General features: G+C 36.7%; 1 protein-coding gene across 2 annotated transcripts in view; it reads left to right on the top strand.

Annotated features, from left to right (window-relative positions):
- The first annotated feature begins 12,293 nt into the window (after positions 1-12,293).
- The window catches only part of LOC126830149 (sodium- and chloride-dependent glycine transporter 1), a 50,349-nt gene continuing 39,040 nt past the window's right edge, over positions 12,294-23,602 (top strand). The window contains exon 1 of one of the 2 annotated variants that reach the window (XM_050560425.2): positions 12,294-12,388. The gene's annotated coding sequence lies outside the window, so the exon portion shown is untranslated. Of the gene's footprint in view, positions 12,389-20,584; positions 20,665-23,602 lie in introns of those variants that run through there. The other variant, XM_050560424.2, reaches the window with a different exon arrangement.

Raw genomic sequence — 23,602 nt, 5'->3', positions numbered from 1 at the left:
ATGAGGAGATTTGGTGTCTCTTCGCCCTGGCTTGAAAATTTTGAGAGAAACATGGTCTCTAGTGTCATTTTGGTGTATATCTGGGGTAACTGGAGGTCACTTTGCTAAAACACAGAAACAGAGATTTAACACGTCATATGGAATACATGTACTACGTTTTAGTTTTACTGATGTAATAATACTCAGACGAACACGATTTTGAGAGGACATATTAAGCAAGCAAGCAAATGGAAAAACAAAACCCGTGACCATCAAACGCCAAATATCAAAAAGAATTTTTTTTCATAACATAAATTATTCCTTAATTTTTTTTCAATATCCAAAATTATGTTGTTGAGCTGGATTCAAACGGAAGCGGGCCCGGATACTCGGACGAGAGACGCAAAGGCCTGGGCAGGTATGACAAGCCTGTGCCATTTCAGACAAAACGAACACACGCCGCTGAGAGGGGATTTTTTTTGTGGGGGGGGGGGGGGTCCTCCCAAGAAAATTATCCGTCATTTCCTTGCATCTGTAGCCATTCCAAGAGCTATTTGGCTGATATTTTCGTCAAAGTAAACGTTCGGAAAAGAGCCTTAAAATCGAGCAAAAAAGCCAGTTGAACATGCGGCTCGAAAATTGTCAAGGGCGAGCGAGGCATTATGATGGAAAAAAAGACGAATCTATTCCCTAGCCACTTCACTATTTAAGCCTTGTAACTTGTACTTTGTACTGTTCACACATGAAACAATGCTACATCAAGTTGCACTCATGCGCGTCGGTGATGGACATGAGTGTATACGCCGCCGATTCCACAAGATGTCTGTCTATAGTCACTCTATAGGATTAGGGCACCGTCAGCTAAACAACAAGAATTCGTTTGAAAGTGCATGCATTAATTAGACCAGACTGGTGTGTTTGAATCGATGGTTTGAGTCATTTTGGGATCCCTGAAACGGGTTGGGAACGGACATATTTGGGTCTGAGAAAAGGCACTTTCAGCAGTAAAAAAGGGCCCCCCCCCTTGAATTCGCCTCTGCATGCAAATCAGGCCCAACGCTTGAAAGAAACCGGACCCCTAACTTATAACTCACAGTAGTGATTTTGCTAATGTGTTTGCTGCCTGAAACCATATTGCGTATGCCAGACTATTGTCTCTGTTTGCATCTGCATGTTACAAATACCAAAAATTAAATGATGAAGTCCAAATATTGAATGTTTTTTGTATCAAGCATGAATTGCCATTAAACCTCTTTATCACATAGTACACAAAGTAGCAATTTAATGAGAATTGTTAAATCTTTTCCATATGCCACTAAAATGCTTTTGGATAATAATTTAGTTGTTTTTCAGATGTCAAATATGAATGCAAATAAAACCAAATCGCTGCCTTTTAATTCAAATATATCTGTACGTAAAAACTTGAATTATAACTGGGGTCCAGGTGGACCCCATGATACCTGCTATGTGATTCTCACAACGTGAACCCACAAGGGTTAAGGTGGTTTTGAAACAAACTTTGATAGATATTTAGTCCAGTTATATAATCAAATCACACGGTTTGTAATTGTGATCTGGAATTATCAATGTCCTAATATGGATATCAATTCCGATACTGACCCTTTAATACGGCTCGATAGAAAAAAGTCTTTTGAAATTTCGCAATTAAAGTTGCACAATAAGTCACAATCACCTTGCCATTTTTTCTTTGGCGTACTACCAAACACGAGACACGTGAATTAAAACAAGGTTGACTAATGACACCAACAAGAAGTGCCATTGACAGACTGCTACCTGTATATCCGGTTTACGTTTCGATTGAGTGCACCATTTCCGGTTTAGCATTAACCCTTCTAGCGTGTTCAATCAATGAGAAGAATACATCATTTGAAACTGTCAGTAAGTTGGTGCGTATTCACCAACGTAAAACGAACAATGTCCTCGTTAAACTTGCAACATATACTGTATACTGACAAATACTGAAATATAATAGAGATGTCAATTTCCATTTCACCTCATGTCATATTGCCTAATTATACGTCATTGTGTCTATGTCAGTCGTCTAAAAGCTTTTGGATCTGTAACATGTACTGTAAACATGCGGGTGCGTTAGCTTAGGTTTACAGATTCTAGTTTAGAGAAGACGACTCTTTTAGTTCAAAACCCATGCCTTCGGTTATCCAAAGTATTTCTGATAATCGGCGCAATGTTGGGATTATTCCACCCTAACCGAAAAAGACATCAAATAAATGAAATAGGGTTTAACGTCCTGCGCCAATCTGGCTAGAAAATATATCAATAAAAAGACCACTGAAGTATTTTTAAATTGGTGCTTTTAAAAAATAGCGATAAACACAATAAGGAGATTGCAAAGCGCTTGAGATTAGTTTGAAAATTTACAGCAACAAATTAAGGCTTAAGCAAGTCAACGTTTGTCTTTTGTTAATGGCTATTTTGAGCACAACATATCAAACCTGTTTCTGAAGAAACCCTGTAGAAAATACGATAAGCCAATCTGTAGAATATGACGTTCTGTTAATTATCAGTGTAGGGGTATGAGGAAATATATTTAGAAAAGATTAACTATACAATTCAGAAATAAAATCAATGTTAGAAATTATCATAGCAGTTAGTACTTCGAAAATGTAGTTGCATCTACCGCTCTGCAGTTCCTGCACACATTTACAAAAGCAAACCAGGAACGGTTTTTTACAAATAGTTGCTCATTGAAAACGGGGGTGGGGCAATGGTTTAACGCGTGTGCGTTAGATTACAAAGTCTCATTGAGTCAAGTAGCGTGGTTTGGACTTCCTGCTTGTACATGACAAGGAGTAAGGTCACCTGTCCAATCGCGTGGGGTTTTCATCTGGATCCTCCAGTTTCTTCCCACTGTTAAAGATCACTACCCGCAAGCGAATTATTGAAATAAAGTTAAACCGTATGTTAGTCCCGAAATGATTTCGTTTGTGTCAAGTGGACGTTAAACCCCATTTCTCTCATACCACACGGCATAACGTATTTCACTCTTTATTAGCCCGTCTGGTGCAGAAAACTACAACTTTAAACCCCCATTTTATTTCACAAAGAGCCTTAATCCGCCACTCTTGACTTAATATCGTGCATATTTTCATAAGAAACGTTTGTTTTATGTCTAAATGATTGATTATATTATTATTTCTTTTAATAAATATGACATAACTTTATAATATTTTATAAAGACGAAGACGTGGCACTAACTGCTGGTTTTAATACTATAAAAGAACTAGCTGCAGATAATAGTAATTGAATACTCAGATTTTCCTTTGTATGCAAAAGCAGATGACGTTTTTATTCCTTATTATCTTTGATATTGTATAATTGTCAAAATCTCATTGATGTAGAATGTTAAGCCGTAATAATTGATTATTATAAACTATAAGATTCATTCCAAGCACATAATTATTATTAATGTACGCATAAAAAACGGAATACCAGTTGTTGCAAAGGTCCTCCTTATACTTGAAAGGCACTGATAGTCTTTATGTTTATAAGACGCAGAAGCCTGTGATTTTCAACGATTTCTGATAATATACTATTTAGTAGTTTCGCGTGCACAAAAAGTATGTGTATTTCTGGATAAACAGACCCATTCGTTGGATGGTTTGTCATTTACTGTCAATGAAGTATTTTTTTGTAAATTCATGGTTTTATAGACTTAGGCGCAGCTTTTAAACGTTTGAAATTTAAACTAAGTATTAAAACCAATTGCAGATTTACATGTTTTATCCATAATATATGTTTTGTAATAACACCAAACCAGCAAAACATTGGATGATGACTTTACAAGAATACCAGTTAATTCTTTCCAGAATAGACTATTGTAATAGTTTACTGGTTGGTGCACCATCTTCTCTTATTTTGTGACTCCAAAGGATCTAGAATACAGTAGCCATGAAAATATCTCTTACTCCCCGCTATACAGCCACATCACACCAAGTCTCAAAGAGCGACACCGTATTCTCGTTAGTTACAGAATCAAACTGTGCGTGATACACTTCGATGGTACAATCCAGTACTCCTACAAGGATCTTAAGATCTGTGAATAAGAAACCTCTGCAGTAATTATTCCTAAACAGTCCATTTTGGTCAAATAACATCTTCCTACTCAGTCCAAACAGAGTGGAATGGTCTGCCACTAGCAATAAAGAAAGCTCCAGATATTGTTGGGTTTAGATCCCAAAATCTGTTTTGTTTACGAAACCATTTACTTTGTGATAGTTGTGATCGTTTTAGGGCTGCGATTTGAACATGCTCGTGGATGTAAATAGCACAATATAAGTAGATTTATTAGCATTACATAATTGTCAGTCTGATTATTAGCCTATGCTTGTATTAACGATTTTTCTTTTATAGCATGCACTCTCTTTGCTCCGCAAAATTAACCTTTATAGCCATCTGTAGTATATGCCTCCGCCTATACTACCATACTCCAGTATTTGTAGTCTCAAATCTGTAGTTTATCAAGACTATTCTGGTATCTGTAGTTTATCTAGACTATTATAATATGTGTAGTTTAATATCATATCTGTAGCTTTTCAAGACTATTATAATATTTGAAGTCTAATATATGTTGTTTATTAAGACTATTATAAAATTTGTAGTTTATCAAGATGAAATTTTTTTAGGTATGCCAACTTGCCAAATAAATGTGACCTGTTGTAGACTCGGCTTAGCCATAGACAACCGCCACTGCACTAGCTTACAATTGTTTGCGCGCAGGGGTCTTTATCAGTGGGAAGGGAAGGTGGGGGCTGAAGAAAACACAAGAGGATGGACAGGCGACCTTACTCTTTGTCATGTACAAGCTTGGGATCGAAACCACGCCACTTGACTCAATGACAGACCCCATGATCTTAAGCCCACGCGTTAAAGCAGTCGACCACTCAACCCCCCGCGATGTTTCGGGAATTGATTTGAGAAGCAGAAGATACTTGGTTAAAGCTAACATAAGTTATTCAAAAAGAATTTACTGGAATTACATTGACCTATTAACCTACTGGAATTGTCGATAGACGTCTGCTCATATTGGTAAAAAAACATCACCAATTTAAATATCTAAATGATGTTGAATTTAAATCTGAACAGAGAAGAGGGCGTCGAGTAGTTATCTTCCCCTTACACAAACTCTCTACAGACGGTGGTAATTTCCTCCCATAATTGAACTTCCATTATAGACTTTATTTAAAGGTCCACCAGAGTTTAATGATATGTAAACTTTTTAGCATTCAGTCCACACAAATCAAGTATGCCTACTCCTGTGAGTGGTTCAGTATGGAAATGACCTTAGCTGTAGACAAGACTACTACGGGTCAAACTTTACCCGACATTCTCCCATTCTTTAGAAGGACATAAAAATGCATATCGGAAATGACAGCGTCCGTGGAATTGAAAAAAAATCGTTTATTTCTAGTCGAAAAGTACACACATTTTCTTCGCGTGCTGAGTCCTATTCCTTGTATTCAGATGGCGCAAATATGGTCTATTTTTGGAGTTTTTCTCAAGAATCTTCTTCGTTATCTGTTACTGCTGTTTCTTGCTACTGCTGGCAATAAGAATCCATTCAGCGCCTTCAGCTTATAATTCGGTTAAGTTCAGTCTTCAACAATGAATAAAGCTTAACGGAAATTAGGTGTCTCCTACAAAATATCATTTTAATAGAACACGAGTGCCTGCTTGCACCCACCGTCTTTGTATTGTTGAGTTTAACAAGGCAAAAAGATGACAGCAAAATGTATACTTGCTGTTTTACGAAAACAATCAGGCCCTTGCACTGATTGGCTTCATTTTCTGCCACCCTGCTTAGATAGGCAGCCAGTTTTGAAATATCATCGCCTCCTATGCTTGACCATTTTGCTCTCAGTTACCAAGTACAGCGCTATAGATTATCAATAAAAGCCCCATTCACCATCTGAAAGGGCTGCATAATTAAAAGAGTTGGGCCTAAATAAAAAAAATTCTGTAAGACATACAGAGGTGAGACATCTTACTCTAAATCGATATTACTATATATGATGGTGAGAGTTGAGGGCTCTTTATAACGTTCATTAATGGTTAATAGCGACACTATTTAGAAAAAATACCGTCGATTTGTCTTTGAATGGGATAGAGTAATGACTAATGGTAGTTGATCGGGTTCTGTTAAGTTTATAAGGAATATATTAGTGAATAGTATTTTTAAACAAAATTAGGTTAACTCGAGGTACTTGGAACCAAACAATAAACACACACTATTTCCGGTTTCTAACAGTTATTTCTCTGAACTAACTATTGGGCTTCAATTTAATTCACTTTCTGTCAATAATCAAATACATTTAGATCAAATACATATTCAGCTATTCCCCCATACTTCACTCCAAACTTGGCGTTGTCTCCAACTTGGACTCCCAGATGCTCAAATTCCGGACTTTAGGCTAATTGCTTGACTTGTTTATGGGAAGGGCATATTCCAGTAGCTGTCAGCGACATGTAAACCCTGACGAACTCGTGTTAATAATTTCGTTTGCTGAAATTATTTACAGTGATATTTTTAAAATCTCTTTCTGGCATATTGTTCCTTCCCTCTGACTGGTCTTGTCTTTTGTGATTTGTCGTTGTATTTGTATGGTTTGTTTTTTCATTATTTTGTTATTGTTGGTTCTGTGAAGGAAAAGCTAGACAGAGGAGAGTAGTATTTGAAATCGGTTAGGTGGACCAAAAACATGCACCAAAAACAAAAAGGATCATGAAATAGAATTTGGTTTAGCCTCCTACGTTTCTGCACAGACTTGGCTAATAAAACAGACACCTACCCGTATAATACGTTCCAAATTATGAGTGTGGACATATACAATTGCCCCCCCCCCCCCCAACCCAATAGAGCATGCGCCCGCGTAATTAATTCTGGCCTGTCAGAATAGTTGAACTTCTCTGGCTCATACTTACGTATCTCATGTTAACGCTCCATGAATGGCCAAAATTAGAGGTGTGAACTTAACCTAATACAAAATGTGGCGCCGAATTGAATAAAATTCAAGATATAAAAGAGGCAGGCCAAGGAAGTGGTGTTATTAACCCAGATAATAAACAGATTAGTGAAATGTTATTAATTGAATATATTAATTCTACTCGCATCAACTAGCGACACGCAAGTGGTTGTTGAGTTGTCTCGATTGGCGACCAGCAAGTTGACTGGACCATTTTATAATAATCAACCTATTTTGTGACAGAACTCAAACCAATCTATCAGTCCACGCCATTTACATTTCAAAACTAAAAGGTGTTAGTGGTTTAAAATCTTGAACTAACTCGACTAAACTGTCCATCTTTTCAAATTGTGGACAAGGAACGTGAAACGTTTAGAAATGTTTGATTCGAAACCGATATTATTTAATATTCATGCTGTTCAGACGTATCACCAGTGTCTATTAATACAATGATCAATTTTGTATGAACGCATTTAAGTTTTGGATATGATGTGTAGAATATTAATGTCGGCCACTGTTGGCTAAACTTTGGGTGGTATTGAAAAAGTAAATCGCTCGGGTCGGTGATTAGTAGGACACTCTGTACGCAAACCCTGTTAGGTGTATTGCAAGTGCAAGTAGTGAATATTATGAATTACTACCATTTTACTTGCAAAATTATTATGGCAAAGGTTTCTTATTTTATGCGTATAACTTTATTACCGAGTCAAACCGGTTAAAGAGTCCAGCAGCAACATTCCGAACCGAAATTACGACTTTTACTTAAAAACTGTATATTACCTTCCCTGCAAATGTTTCAGCCTATAAAAAGTTGATTTCTTATTAATATTATAATATATATTAGGAAATTAAATGAGAAGCAAGTCTCATTCTGCCTGACTTGTAATATCGACTATTCCTTTGCATTTTTGACTCGTGAAATTAGCACATAGACGTCGTGTGTTAGCTGGCAGACTCTTCGTTCTTTGGTCATGGGTCATACACAAGGTTGTACAATAAAATATGATTGACCATAATTAGACGAGATGAATCGGCGGGGACTCGCGTAAAAAAACTGAAGAAAAGAATATCTGATGATTATTGCAAATGAAAAACCAACATGTAACCATTGACACGGTGGCTGTTTCTTGTGAAAGAAAACATTAGTTTTGAGGTGTGGGGCGTCGTTCGTCTAGCAGGATATTGACGAATTGGGTAGATCTCCGTGTTGCGTCTGATATCAGCAACTGGAATTGATATGTTCACTTTCTAGTATTTTTTTGTGATCAATAAAAGTTTTATTTGAGATCCCGTGTTCGATCCTTGCGTTGGCCGAGAAAGTCCATCGGGTTTTTCCGGTGTGGTTCCCTCTTGTCAGTGGTGCAGCACGGAGGATCTGGTAAGGGACAACGTATAATACTTCGGATGGGATAAAAGAACGAATACCCGTGTACACATTCGATATAAAAGTAGCCCGAAGCGCCGCTGTCGGAGCAAAATTTTCTTACTGTATGGCGTATGCCCGTCTTCATTAGCCCAGTCGGAGCCGACCAGTGAGGCGTTAACGGTATTTTTATTTCCCTATTATTTACAAAAAGGTTCAGCAGTAAATGTCACTGATAGAAGAGTGGGGGGGGGACAATTTTTTTCATCTGCACATTAAATACAGCAGAAGCAAAAAATAAATAATGGTGTTTGAGGTATATCTGGATGAAACATATTTGATGTTTAGTGTAACTGTGTACATGAAGTAGTACAGTCAGCTGTACAGATTGAAAAGAAGGCTTTAGCGTTAGTGTTATGGCTATGAAACAGATTGATAAAGGTTTTGAACAGATAACACGTTATTTCAGTTGAATCAAGAAATGTCATGATTATTTTCAGCATTCCTCAATATAAAGGTAATGATTTCAAGAATGTCGTCAAACTAAATTAGAGAACCTTCCAATAATAATGTGTTAAGTGATACAAGGGAGGTCACTCGATTTTTCGTTTGGTTCAGACCACCAAATGGTTACCTGTTACCTTTAGATGGATTGTGAAATTCTTATGTTTGCGCAATATTGTCCGTTTACGTAGGGTTTTTTTATACGCCCTCATTTCCATGTGGACGTATATTGAGGTCGCCTCTGTCCGTCCGGACGTCCACAGTTTGTTTGTTGACACTCTACAGGTCACATTTGTTATCCGATTTTGACGAAACTTGTAATATAGATACATCTTCCAAAGATCTCGGTTCCTTTCGATATTCGCATGCATCGGACCATTACTACACGAATTATGGCCCCTAATTGTACGAAAAATCACGTTGTTAGCTTGTAGGCACTCTAAATTTTGAAATGCATGTTTATAACCCAAATATCTTGTTTCCTGTCGATATTCGTGCATATCGAATGGTAACTTCCTGAATTATGGCCCCTGATTGTACGAAAAATCGCCTTTTTAGCTTTTGGTCCCTCTAGAGGTCACAATTTTTATCCGATTTAAAAAAAAAAAAAACGTTTTAATACACTCTTCAAAAAAAGTAGGGGATATTGAAATGCAAATACCTATGCAGGTTGTGATATGATAAATAGTCATGGAACCTTGACATGCTTTGAGGGTATGTTTTTTTTCTATATTCGCGCATATCGGATCGTATCTTCCTGAACTATGGTCCCTGATTGTACGAAAAATAAATCGCTCTTTTAAGTTGTGGTCCCTCTAGGGGTCAAAATTGTTATCCGATTTAAAACAAACGTTTTAGTATATCCCCGTTACACCCTAATGATGGTTGAGTTCGAATTTCGTGAAAATCGGACCAAAACTGTCGGACAAAATGGCCGCCCCTATAGGTCACAATTTTGATTCGATTTTGATGAAACTTGAAATGCGTGTTTATAAACCAAAGATTTTGGTTCATTTCGATATTCGCGTATATCGGATCAAAACTTCCTGAATTATAGCCCTTGATTGTACAAAAAATCGCGTTTTGAGCTTGTGGTCCCTATAGAGGTTACAATTTTTATCGGATTTAAAAAAAAACGTGTGAATATATCACATTCATACACTCTTGATGGTTGAGTTCGAATTTCGTGAAAATCTAACAAAAATTGTACGCAAATAGTGTACAAAAAATATGGTAAATTTTATCCGATTTGGATGAAACTTTAAATATATATATTTTTTGTCATAAAGATCTTGGTTCCTTTTGATAATCACACATATCCGAACGTAACTTTCTGGATTATAGCCCCTGATTGGTCTAAACATCGCATTTTTAGTTAGTGGATATTCTAGAGGTCACAATTTTTTTTCCGATTTTAAAAACCATTTAGATATATCACCATTCCACCATAATGAAGGTTGAATTGGAATTTAAGGAAAATCGAAATGAAACTGCCCGACAAAATGGCCGCTCTGTGTACGCAAATTGTGTATAAGTACTAGTATGTAATACAAAAGTTATGGGCCCTCTATCGGTCACAATTTTTATCCAATTTTGATGAAACTTCAAATATATCTTTAAATTCCAAAACTCTCAGTCCCGTTTGATATTTGCGCATTTAAGACCGCAACTTTCTGGATTATGGCCCCTGATTGTACAAAAAATCCTTTTTGTTTTTAGCTTGTTCTCTATCCATCTCTTGCAAAATTATAACATTTTATATAATGTATTGGCAAATATATGAGTAGTAAGTCAATCGCATATTTTTTTGTCCCAACATTGCAGGTGGAGCAAAGATAGTATATAAAAGCCTAATTCAACTTCTTTGAAGCTTGATACATGCATTTTGGCCAATTGGGACGATCATTTTCCATTGGCACAATAATTTGGGTTGAAACTTTCAGACAAGGTAAATACATTAAATTTATATCGTTGTACTTTGGACATTGTCTATGTATGCCAGGATAAGTTTTTGATTATGATGTCGATTATATTGAGGGAGATACGGCGGCTTAGTTGGTAGGACGTTGACTCGCTAACCTGGAGTTTCCGTGTTCGATCCCTGCGTTGTCCGTAAAAGTTCATCATGACAAGGGACAGCGTATACACAGGTCCTGTGTACACATTGGCGTGTACGTTAAAGAATCCTTGACGGTTGGAATTCAAATTATATGTATGGCATATGTCCGTCTTCATTAGCCCAGTTGTATAGTAAAACAGTAAGACGTTAAACCCCATTTAATTTCATATAATATTGAATAATACGTATAGTTTATCTCTCTATAACGTCACTTAAAACAGTTTAAGAATCAGAATTTTCAAACGTTGTATTTGAGAAATGTGGAGGATAGTATGATTCAGTAAGGTTGTAGGGGACCTGGTTGTTTTTAGTAAATTAATAACTTGTATCATATTAATAATGAATTCTCCAATACTTTGATTATACTAGTACAATGAACTGATAAATTTCAGTATATTTTCAGGGGCGGATCCAGGAATTTTTGCAGGAGGGGATTTGCCAGGTTTCTGAGACAATGTATCCCCCCCCCCCCACAGAGAAATTTCAACACCTCGTTTGACGTCAATTTTTATTATGAATTTATACAATGACATTGTGATTCAATTTCATGGATGCAAAGCATTAATTGTGATATCACATAATATCTATATCATTATCTGTTGCTTTGAGTGCCCATCCTGTCCCACATCTGACGATAAAGGATAAAGCACACGGGCGAGAAACTTTTCTCATAAAAAGTGTTGAGTTACAAAACAATTTATGTAGCTGAGCAGGGGGGAGGTTTCGACACCCCCCCCCCCTCCCTCTGGATCCGCCTCTGATTTTGTCTTAGAATCATACCAGTAAGAGTCAGTTGTGAAATGTGGTTTGGGGGCGGTGCCCCAGTGAGTAAGATGTGCTGGCTCGCTAACTATATTTTAGCCGTGAAAGTTCCTCTGGATTTTCCGGCACGGATTCCCCTTGTCAGTGGTGCAGGGCGGAGGGTCTAACAAGGACAATGTCTAGTCGTTCGGAGTCTCGAGTACACATTCACGTGCACGTAATAAACATTTGATAGTAGGAATTCGAAATAAAAGTAGGCCGTAGCGCCTCTGTCCGGGCACATTTCCTTCTTAGCACATTGTATGGCGTGTGCCCGTCTTCATTAGCCCAATCGGTGCAGAAAAGTAGGACGTTATTATACCCCATTTCATTTCATTTGAAATGTTTTTGTAATTATTGTCATCATTTTATGTCATAAGTCTATTGATATAATATTATAAGCCAACTGGTTTTTTCTAGAATAGGTGTTGTTGTTATTGTTATTGTTACAGATTTTCCAGATAAATATTTATCTAAAAATAAAACTAGGTTTCTCGGTTTGTCATTTAGTCTATAGTATTCGTGAGGCCTATATACACTTATTGCGTTGAAGAATTAATCTAAATCTAATTGGTGTATCATTAAACATTTATATAGTTTCTGTGTCTGCTGATAAACTAAGTAAGTGGTTGTATTTTAATTAATATTTAATTTTTAGCGATTACGTGAGTGCATGTGAATGGCACTAAATACCACAGAAATATATCTGGCTCTAAGTCAATTTAATATGTCTTTGGTCTAAATATATACATTTCCATCAACTAAAAGGGAGCTACGGCGCCTCAGTGAGTATAGCACTGATTCACTAACGAGGAGTTCCGGGCTCAATACCGGTGTTGGTCGAGAAAGTTTCTCTGGATTTACCAGTCTGGTTTTTCTCCTATGATTGAACGGAATAACGACCTACTTTCCTGCACCAAACATCCGAGAGAGAGAGAGAGAGAGAGAGAGAGAGAGACAGAGAGAGAGAGAGAGGGGAATGGGGTTTAACGACCGCTCAACACAAACTGGGTCATTTCGGGATTATTGTACAATTTTATTTCATTCATATGCTTGTCGGCAGGGGTCTTTAGCACAATGGAAGCGGTGCGGGGGGTGGAGAACACACGGGGTTAGGTAAGCTACCTCACTCCTTGTCACGGGATCGAAACCACGTCAATTGACTCAATGGGCAGACATATGATATAAGTTATAACGCCCACATGTTAGACCCCCCCCCCCCGCCCCGCCCCGCCCCCATACGTAATCTGTGGTAAAGAGAGATTACAAAATTGACAAATCTAACAAGTCTTAACACTTATATACACACGATAAAGAGTCAATATATAGCTTTAACAGTGGCCACTCCAGAGTGGTGACTCCCCCCCCCCCCTCTCTCTCTCTCTCTCTCTCTCTCTTCACTGTGAGGTGGTGGTCTTAAAGAATTAAAAAAGATTAAGGTATGAAGCTACATACGACATGTCCGAACTTCATTAGTCGACTGTCTTCATTTTTAGGAAATATTTCTGGTGGAAGCACCCCACACCCCACTTCCCCCACCCACCACACATACACTGTAAAATCCTGGTTTGGTGACGCCACAGATGATTTTAAGGTTGTTTAATCACACTAAAAGGTTAGTTGCTGATAATATCTGTTCTACATTTAATTAATAATGCGTTATTTATTTGAAATTTATCTACCACTAGATGATTACAGAACGCACGAAGGTAAGACGTATGTATCATTTGTATTTTGTTTCAAAATCATATTTGGGGGGTTGGATGGTCGAATGGTCGAATGGTTAGCACGTGCGCACTGTATCATAAGACCTGTCATTGAGTCAACTGGCGTGGTTTCGAATCCCCGGTTGTACGTGACAAGGAGTAGGGTCGCCTGTCCAACCTCGTGGGTTTTCTCCGGGTCCTCCGGTTTCCTCCCACTGCTAAAGACCTCTACGCGCAAGCGAATTATTGAAATAAAATAAAACCATATGTTAGTTCCGAGTGGACGTTAAACCCCATTTCTCTCTCTCTCTCTCAAAACCGTATTTCATGAGTAGAAGGGCATTGTTATGATTTTTCATCGGTATTTTGTCACACGGCATTACCATGGTCGCTGGCGACAAAGTTAGATCAAGTTTGGACCCCCTCCCCCCTCGCCTTCCACACAAAAACAAAAGACAGTGTCATCGCGCATTCATTGATTTAATCAATCCAAATAACACAGTTTGGGTGGGGTGCTACTCATACTCAATTTGGCGTCCGACTTGGTTGGAAATGGCTTATACAGCCTCCCATTTTAGCTCAAATCTTCTGGGGACGCCACCAAGTCGAAATAACTCAGTCTCCAGTCTCGGATCGGAATCAACGGCCAATTTCGTTCATAATGGAATCAAGGAGACAAGACAGACGATCGCGATTTTGCAATTGAGAAGCATCTTATATATGATAAAAGTCGCACGGATTTCAAAGATATTAAAAAGAAAAAAGTACAAAAAACATGTCGTCGTGTCAGATGATGAGTGGTCGGACATGGTTAAAATAAAAATGCGTCAGTTTTATCTACATATTTCCGCGCATAACGCCGCTTTCAGTTCGAACGATGATTCGCGCATAACGCCGCTCTGAATACGAACGATGATTCGCGAAAGTTGCAGTTGTTGGTTTTGCGTTCGCGCATACTATAATGTTTATTCTGAGCGCGGTGATCGTATTTGAAGGAAGTCGTTTAAACTGTTTATACTAAGCGTGGAAGTGTTTGCGTTCGAGCACAGTATAAACGGCCTTTTGCGGTGAACGCGGAATTTTTGGGAACTGTTTGCTAGAATGAATTTTATTAGTCAACCAGGGTGTTGGGGTCATATGGTATATACATGTTCAAATCCTCAATACGCTAGTTTCGTCTACATATTTCCGCGCGTATCGCCGGTTTCAGTACGAACAATGATTTGCGTGGTCACGTTCGCACTCAGTACAAAGGGCAATTGATACTGAGCGCGAACGCTACAGCGGCCACGACCGCGAACTGCAACCTCTGCGATTTTCCGCGCGAATTATCGTTCGTGAAATGAAATGAAATGGGTTTTAATGTCCTACTTTCACCGTTCGTAGTGAAAGCAACGATACTTACGGAAATTCGCCGATGATAGTGGTGCATTTATAATTTGACCATGTCCGCTTACATGTCACCTAGCATGGCGAAGCCGTCACGAGCCATCTGCCACAGATACGTCACATGTATGACTTTTGACCTCGCACTCTGATTGGCTAATGAAAACTGTTCGCGCGAATTGTTCCCAAAAATTCGCTCTGGAGGCAATCTCATAAGTTAAACAATCAAACGCGGTCACCGTTTATACTGAGCGCGAACGCGAACGTGGCCACGACTGCAAACTGAAAGCGACGATTCGCACAGAAATTCGCAGATGAAATTGGTCGTGAAGCCGTCTTGAGTCAGCTGTCGCGTTCGTGTTCAAGATAAACGGACCTTAACGGAGACATCGACGATGTAAATGCTGTGTCTGACTTTTCTCAGCTTATCACAAATTTATTGTGTTATTCGAATTTTGAGTCCCAAATCCCAATCTTACTTCATATCGGATTCCTAAATGATTGTGAACGTTTGATTTTGTAGCTATCTATCATTATTAGAATAATATATTTAGGTATCAAAATGAACCCTATACAGATATGTTGGAAATACACTTTCAACAGTACGATAGGAGCAAACAAGACATAAATTAATTTTAAATCCAAACGTTGATGTAAATGGGACAAGAAATTGAAATAAGAACCCACCTGTCATACAGCGACTCGTTTTGTTCTGGTTGCCTCGGCTGTCAAATTTTCAAGTAATGTGAGTTTAATCGCACCTTAATTATTAAAATGATATATACTCGTATTAGGCAATATATCATGTTATATAAAATGAAATGAAATGAAATGGGGTTAATCTGTTACTTTTCTGCGCGGAATGGGCTAATGAAGACGTGTTGCATAAGATACAAAAAACAGTTTATATAATATTAAATTTATTATATAGAGATAAACATACAGGTATGTACATTGTTTTATCATCGTAAAATATCAAATTATTTATATAGATATCTACCAGTATCAGCAAATATCAATTACACAGCACACAAAGATAGGTTGCCAGATAATGAAATATTCCCACAGAATTTAAGTTGTCCGATTGTCTATACAAGTGGCAATTTGATTCGTGTATATGGAGAGAATTCGTGGGACACTAAAAGCCGATCGCTAAAGATGTATTATGCAAGAATTATATAAAGAGTTCGCTGTTCTTACTATAATAGTTCAAAAGTAGATAATAAAATATGAATATACTGAAAATTTCAGTCAAATTACTGTATTATGTGCAAAGTTTTGAGTGTTTGAAGTTTTGACAAAATGTTGCGTAAATAGATTGTTTATTATCGTAGCAACGGTATACTCGATTATCTATGTTATCGTCAATCTCTTAAATGTCCGCGGTGTTGTAATCTACTTAAAATCAGAGACATCCGATTGATTTTTTAAATTAGATTTGATTATATATATTGGTAAAGCTTGCCTGAAGAAGCTTAATAAAGTGGAAAGTATTCGCAAAAACCTAGTTTTCTTTCCTAAAACAACTTTATTTCTAATATCTAACACCTGAGAGTAGCTTTAACTATAACATTTTACTATATGTATATTAAACCAGTGTTTAAATCAGTTTTTGTCGGCATACCTTTTATCTTTTCACCGTTTACCGTGAAACAAAGTAGTGCAGCTTTACGGTTATGCTAATATTTCTGGATTTATATATAGCATTCTAAAACGTAACAATTTACACAGTAAAAAGCAAGACACGTTTCATTTTCGTAACATTCTCAATAATACCCCCCCCCCCACCCCCACACACACACACACACATAAATGGGGTTTATATGGGTACGGCTAGTTCTCTGTTATATAACGATGTTTCGTAACAGTGATAAAAATATCGTGTCATCGCGCGAAGTAACTTGTCACGGGTTTATGTAATAGCATCTATGTTTTACATCTGCTATTCATTTTTGACTCAATTTTTACAAAATGTATTTAGAAAAGAACGACGAATAAAGGGTCTTTTGTGTGGACCAGTTTTAAAACGTCAGATATTCATAAATCTTTCTTTATTTCTATCCCATCCGAACAACTAGACACGTTTTCTTGACGGGAGAAAACCGGGTTGGAAACTCCCGAGAAGCATTCCCGTACCAACGCCAGGGAGACCCAGAGCGCCACCCCGATTGAATGACGTTTGGATTTGGATTTTCAAGTAGAAATTATAATTTTCTGAATAACCATAATGCTTAGTAAATCCACTTGATAACCAAAGTATAAAAGTGAGTTAATCGGCCTATAAAGATGTGATTAATAAGTGGTAGCCATTCGTTGTCCTTCAAAAGATGGTCAAAATCTAACTTATTTAAAGAAACTAAACGATATTTGATAGAACTGTATATACCATCACCAAATTTCACGATTATTCAGTCCTAAATCTTAAACATACATTATGCAAGAGCTAAATATGCCTATTGCAGGTCTTTCTTTAGGCCTGAAATGTTATATAAGATATTAATTAGACATTTAAATTATCCAAACCATAATCAACTTTCGATGTCATCTTATGTGTGGGATTTTCACTGGATTTGAATCCGATCTGCTGCTCAAAGCTCATTGATAGAGTACCCCACCATAAATAAATATCTTCAATTATCTCGACAATTACCACAATATGTTTCGCACATTTATAGTCACTAAATAAACGGTCATGTTGTACTTAATAAGCTATGACCATTTAACCATCAATAAATAATAGACTGAAAAATGGTTACTCGAGTGTCGGCCATAAGTCATCAAGGTACTTTTGAGTAAAAAATAGGTTACGTGCCCTTATTTTGAACTTAGTCTCGCTTCATCAGTCTACCGACCATTCTCCGTCTGATTGACAGGCCTGGATAATCAAGACTACTTCTTTGCGAAACATAACATAAAGTTGGATCAAGAAATTGAATTTAGAAACATGCACGTTAGGCAACTCAACAATTGTTTTAAAAACCTTCAGAGATATTACCTGTACTAAACAAAAAGATGCCGCTCCTAACGGTATAGTTAATGATAAAGCGATTAAAAAAATAAAACGAACGTAATTTCTAATAACCAAAAAAAAAACTAAATATAACTGCGATTCAGAATCGTCAACAATAGATTTTTTACGGCTGTAATAGTTGATAGATGTGTAGAAAATTTCACGTGCGATGGCTATTTATAGACTCATAGACTATTGCGCTGAGTGTTATCGCATCGCGTGACTGGCCAAAAATCACTTCCATACAAGTCACTGAAGCGTGCACATTCACTGTCGAGTTCAACTTTCAGTAGGGAAAATTTGGGGTTCATGGGGCACCCTACATTGATGATTAAATCGAAAACTGGATAATCGAGACTATATTTTTTATCTTACCGACTCTAGTAATAATGATCGAGGCTAGGCTTAAAATTTAATAGCTAATATCTCGGTTCAAAGCGGAGAAATTTAATTGGAAACAACCTCTCTTCCACCTGCACGGTATCCGCGTATAACTTCAGACACGGTGGAATTTATCTAGGAATATCGATTGATCGACATAATCTTTAGGAATATCGATTGATCGACATAATCTTTGCAGTGTTTTGTTTGATTAGACCTAATCCCACTCAACACTGCCGTAATGAAAGCAAATTTCTGTTCCAAATTATGACTGGTCAATAGTCTGATTAACAACCAATACCTAACTGCGTAACAATATCATTCGGGTTTAAACAGAGCCCCAAATTTGTTTACATAATGTTACATAATGACTCGGGGGTTGGATGGCTGAATGGTTAGCAGGTGCGCGCTATATTATAAGGTCTATCATTGGATCAACTCAGACCCCCGGTTGTACGTGACAAGGGGTAGTAGGGTTGCTTGTCCAACCTTTTGGGTTTTCTTCTGGTCCTCCGATTTGGTTTTTTTTTTTTTTTTTTTTTTTAGAATACCTTAAATCACTGTCAAACATTTTAGGCAAGATCCCAGCTTAAATTAAAGGTTGTCATTTTGCTGTACTTAGGAGAGATTTTATTGAACGGAAAGAATAGACGCACTCCCTCAAAACCTCAAGTATCAGAGATCAATCCAATAATGACCAGAAGGGGATTTCTCGGACCATTGCTTCATGAATATGGAGGCAGACCACCATTAAATTGCGACCCTCTTATTAGAGTGGCTGGTTGTCACCTAAATACAGCATTTATTTTACATTTATCAATCCATATTTTAATAAATAATTCATGCTTCTTATAAAAAACTGTGTTTATATGTATGTATATAAGCCAGGGATAGAAGAACATGGCTTTTAGCCATATTCCATAAACGGTATTACTTATGTGGACACATTAAGTGGGATTTGTTACCACACCAACATTTTTAGGGGGTGGGCTTACAGGTTTCACTATAGTTCCTTACAGTTACCTTCAATGCAACAAATTTGCAGCTTGTCTTCCTGTATACCGGCCAAGGTTTCTAGAAATAAATGCTTTTCATCTCAGACTTTCCCAGAAATAGGGAAATATTAGCATTTTGAGGCATACGAAGTGTCAAAAATGGACCATTTTGTAGAAAAAGGTAAAAGAAAGTCAACTTTTGAAAAATATTCCAATATTTTGAATATTTTTGATGTGACTTGTTTGAAACTCTTTAAATCTTTTCGCAGAACTCACATTTCGACAAAATTTAGAAAGAATCTTCAATTCTAGAACAAAAGGCCCATGGACCTGAGCTGCAATCCGGTATACAAAACAGTACATAACTTTAAAGGGTCACCATTTCTGCAGTAATTATTTTTTTTTGATTCTGTATTACAATAATGTTGCAAAAATAAATGTAAAGCTATAAAGAAAAGAATTTTGATGATATATGAACTTATAAAACCATATGTATGGACTAAGACTAGTAATTATTTCCCCCTATTTCATGATGTGCGAGTTATAAATAGACAATTTTTCCCTTATTTTTTTTCTCCCCTATTCCTGCATTTTTGGGTTGACTTTCTGGTCTAGAATTGGAGAAAAGGGATCAAATTTGCAATTTCATAGCAGTTTTGGGTAATACTGATGATTTACAGCGTAGGGATAGGGGGTGTAAAGTGTCTTTCTGCAGAGCAATCATTGTGTCGGAAGTGAGATTTTCACCCCAGTCAACTTCAAATCCCCGTAGCAAAAAAATCTAAATGGTCAACCCCCTACAAAATTATGATGAGGAGATTGCCAAATGTGGTCCCCGTTGTGCCTATAAAGATTGGAACCAACGGAACGTTGAGCAAAGAGCTGAAGCCTGTGATGTTACAGCCATTTAACATTGAAGTCAATGGGTAAGTAAGTGCTAGTCTGAGTCCGTATTCCAAATCCTAAAATGTAGTAGCCTCCCTTATAACAAATTTTGATTTCATGAAGACTTGATTGTCCAAATTAGGAAAATGCATTTTTGATATCGCCAAACGGTTTAATATGTTGCGGAGTGTTCATGTTGGAGTTAGAAACGTAAGATTCGTGACTTCAGCTTTGCCAGACTAGTTAAAACTGTGCATCCCGGTTTTAAAAAATAGGGTTACGCAATAATAAAAATATTGGCTATAAATTATGTTTTGATGTTGTGAATCACGTGCATGCCGTGTGGCAATTGGTGGGTATTGCGTCATTTTTTGTATGAATGAATTCGTATTCCGTTATATTCCTGTATTCGTCGCGTGCGTTCCACAATTTGCACTCTACTCAGTTACCGTTATGCAGGACCGTCTGCTGTCAAGTTCTCTCAATTCTCTGTTCATTTCTTGATTTCAAACGAACAATTCAGCTCTTATGGTGGTGAGTTTGATTTTCTTTTATGTCGTATCATGTTTTGAAAACAATTTCAAATTTTTTAGCCGGTTTTGTTTGAAAATGAATCAATAAATCATTGATTTTCAAGCCACAACAGCCACAAAAACTCACATGGCAGCCATGCATGGGCATGGCTGGCACGTTGGCAAAAAAATTGGAAATTAGACTAGTCTGTATAATTCAACGCACGATTCGTAAAGTTGTAGATATTTTTTTTTTTTTTTCTTTAAATCTGGAACTTTCATGGCTATAAAGTTAAAATTAGGCTAAAACTCAAATTTGTAAACATGCCGACTTTCGGTAAAAAAAAAAAAAAAAAAAAATATGATCATGCATAGAAATAGAAACAAGAATAAGATTTTTTACATATTATAAATTGTTGGTTCTTGAAATAATTTATTAAAGATAGATGTGTTGAAAATCTCAACCTCAAATTACTTTATATATTATATTTGTTCCCTCTTGTCAGTGATGCAGGACGGGGGGCGTGACAAGAACAACTGTCTAGTCGTTCAGATGGGATGAAAAGCTGACGTCTCGTGTACACATTGGCGTGCACGTAAAAGATCCCTTGAGAGTTGGAATTCGATAGGCCTATGTATAGGAGTCGGCCGTATAGTGCAGCTGTCAGGGCAAAATTTCCCTCATAGCACACTATATGGAATGCCCGTTTTCATTAGCCCAGTTCGGAGCAGTAGGACGTTAAACCCCATTTTATTTCATTTCAGTATAGGCCTACCGTATGTTTGAATGTTTTGACAAGATTTATTTAGCCTAAATTACAATGTTTTGAGAAGGATTTGAAGCAAAATTATGACAAATTAATTAGTTTGTATATGTGTTTAGTCCTATTATAATACCATAAATCACCCAGTTTGTACACAGGAATGTATCTTTAAATAGGCATAGGTACATGTACTATTGGATTGCTATGATAATATTAAACAAAGTCTCGGATACCGTACATCCAATTAAATGGCATGGGTGCTAAATATTTAAGAAAAGATTTTTATTGACTCATCTTAAACAGGTAAACACAATGTCAATATGCATTGCACATCGTCATAACATCACAACAATATTCATAAAATTTAGGTTACCGGTACAATAATTTACATACCTGTAATTAATTAAGAAATAGATAGATATGGTATATCAAGGTTGTGGACCCTCTAGAGACCACAGTTTTTATCCAATTTGGATGAAACTTTAAATATATGTTTTTATCATTAAGATCTTGGTTCCTTTTGATAATTATTAACATTAGTGTTACTTTGCTCTTATTTTTTGAAAAAATTTTCACAAGTTGATTTCCTTTATTTTGTTAATGTAGAATGGTAACGAACTGCTCTTTTCATTTTCTTTGTTTTATTTGTTTCGTTTGAATTTGATTTATCTGTTTAGTTTTTGATTGTTTAATTTTTGTTAATGAAGTTGATTCTTTTAAACTTCGTTTTTATTTTTGAACTCTACTTGGTGTAGGTGTTCATCAGGTAATACCTCGACTGAGTTCAATATTGAGATTAGCCGGTTGATTTGTTGGATATAAACCTTTGAATAATAGCGCCTAACAGGCAGCTGTGTTTAATTATGTTCTCCTGATTTTGATTGTTTCTGTGTGTTTGAAGTATATGTTTGTGATATGCGCTTAGAAACACTTCACAAGTAATGAAGCGCTATATAAATCGAACAATAATAATAATAATAGATAAATAGGTTAATCCTATTTAGACATAAACATTACACATTCCATCAATTGTGAAATTGTCACACCTGGTCATGACGAATCAAGGATGACATCAAAAGCACACATTATTAAATTCTCAGCCATTCGATGGTCTCTAAGTAGTTGATTATGGCATGGGCTTTTCATGTACATGTAAATAAATGTCCTGATAATTTTATAACATTTGAAGCCAGGAAAAAAGATCTGAAATTAGTGAAATAGGCAGATTTTAGTCCATCACCAACAATCTGAACGACAGACTCACCCTACCTGCAGAGAAGTGACTCTGACACAGTGAATAGCCATGATATCCATATGACGTTATCTAAACGTCACAGGTCATGAGGTCACATCAACAAACAAACGTAAACACCATCATTCTCAACATTACAAGACACAATGTTGCATTGTAAACAATAGCTTTCTTGCAGCCTTTAGGACTGTATAATCCGTACAGAACGTCTTATCGCTTCTTCCAATGATTTTTCACAAAAATAACATCATCTACAACTCTAGATTTGACGTCGGCATATTGGGACTATTTTGTGCTTCGGTCGTGCCTATTTCAGATATACACAATCAATTCTGTTAATGTTTTTAGCGTGGGGATTGACTAGAAGTTAATTTATTTCAGTTCTAAACAAAAATTTAAAACTTTAACACAATTTTTAAAAAATAGCCAAATTCTGGCTGGGATTACTGAGCAAAATGGCCATTCAATGTATACGTGCGAAAAAAAAGCCAGCTACCATTTAATTTTCGTACGTTAGTTACGTACGCATCACCAATTGTATTATGTGTACATGTAAGGTCCATGCAAGATATTACACCCCCACCACCACCGAATCTGTTAGATACATTATTTTTTTAAATGCCAATGAAAGGAGAATGTATTTTTGGTCTTTACTTTTTTTTTTAATATCAAAAACAATTTCATGTACTTGGAGGCTCGATGCAACTATACAAGATTAGATAGAAATAAACATTTTTAAATCACTATTATAAAAGGTAAGTTCAACCAAGTGGTAAGCTTAATGTACAGAAGCAATTATAGCTTAATTCTGTTTAAGAAATGCTGAACTTTCATTGGTCGACCAGCTACTGGCTACCATTCATATTGTTAGTAGTCTTTTGATAGACAAAAAATTTAGCAGTTTTGTATGAATAAGGCATACTATTTTTTGGTTGATTTGATGT

This window comes from Patella vulgata, chromosome 8, assembly GCF_932274485.2.
Source record: "Patella vulgata chromosome 8, xgPatVulg1.2, whole genome shotgun sequence".
Lineage (NCBI taxonomy): Eukaryota > Metazoa > Mollusca > Gastropoda > Patellidae > Patella > Patella vulgata.
Note: the sequence above shows the minus strand (reverse complement) of the source record. Positions and strands in the feature narration are given on the sequence as shown.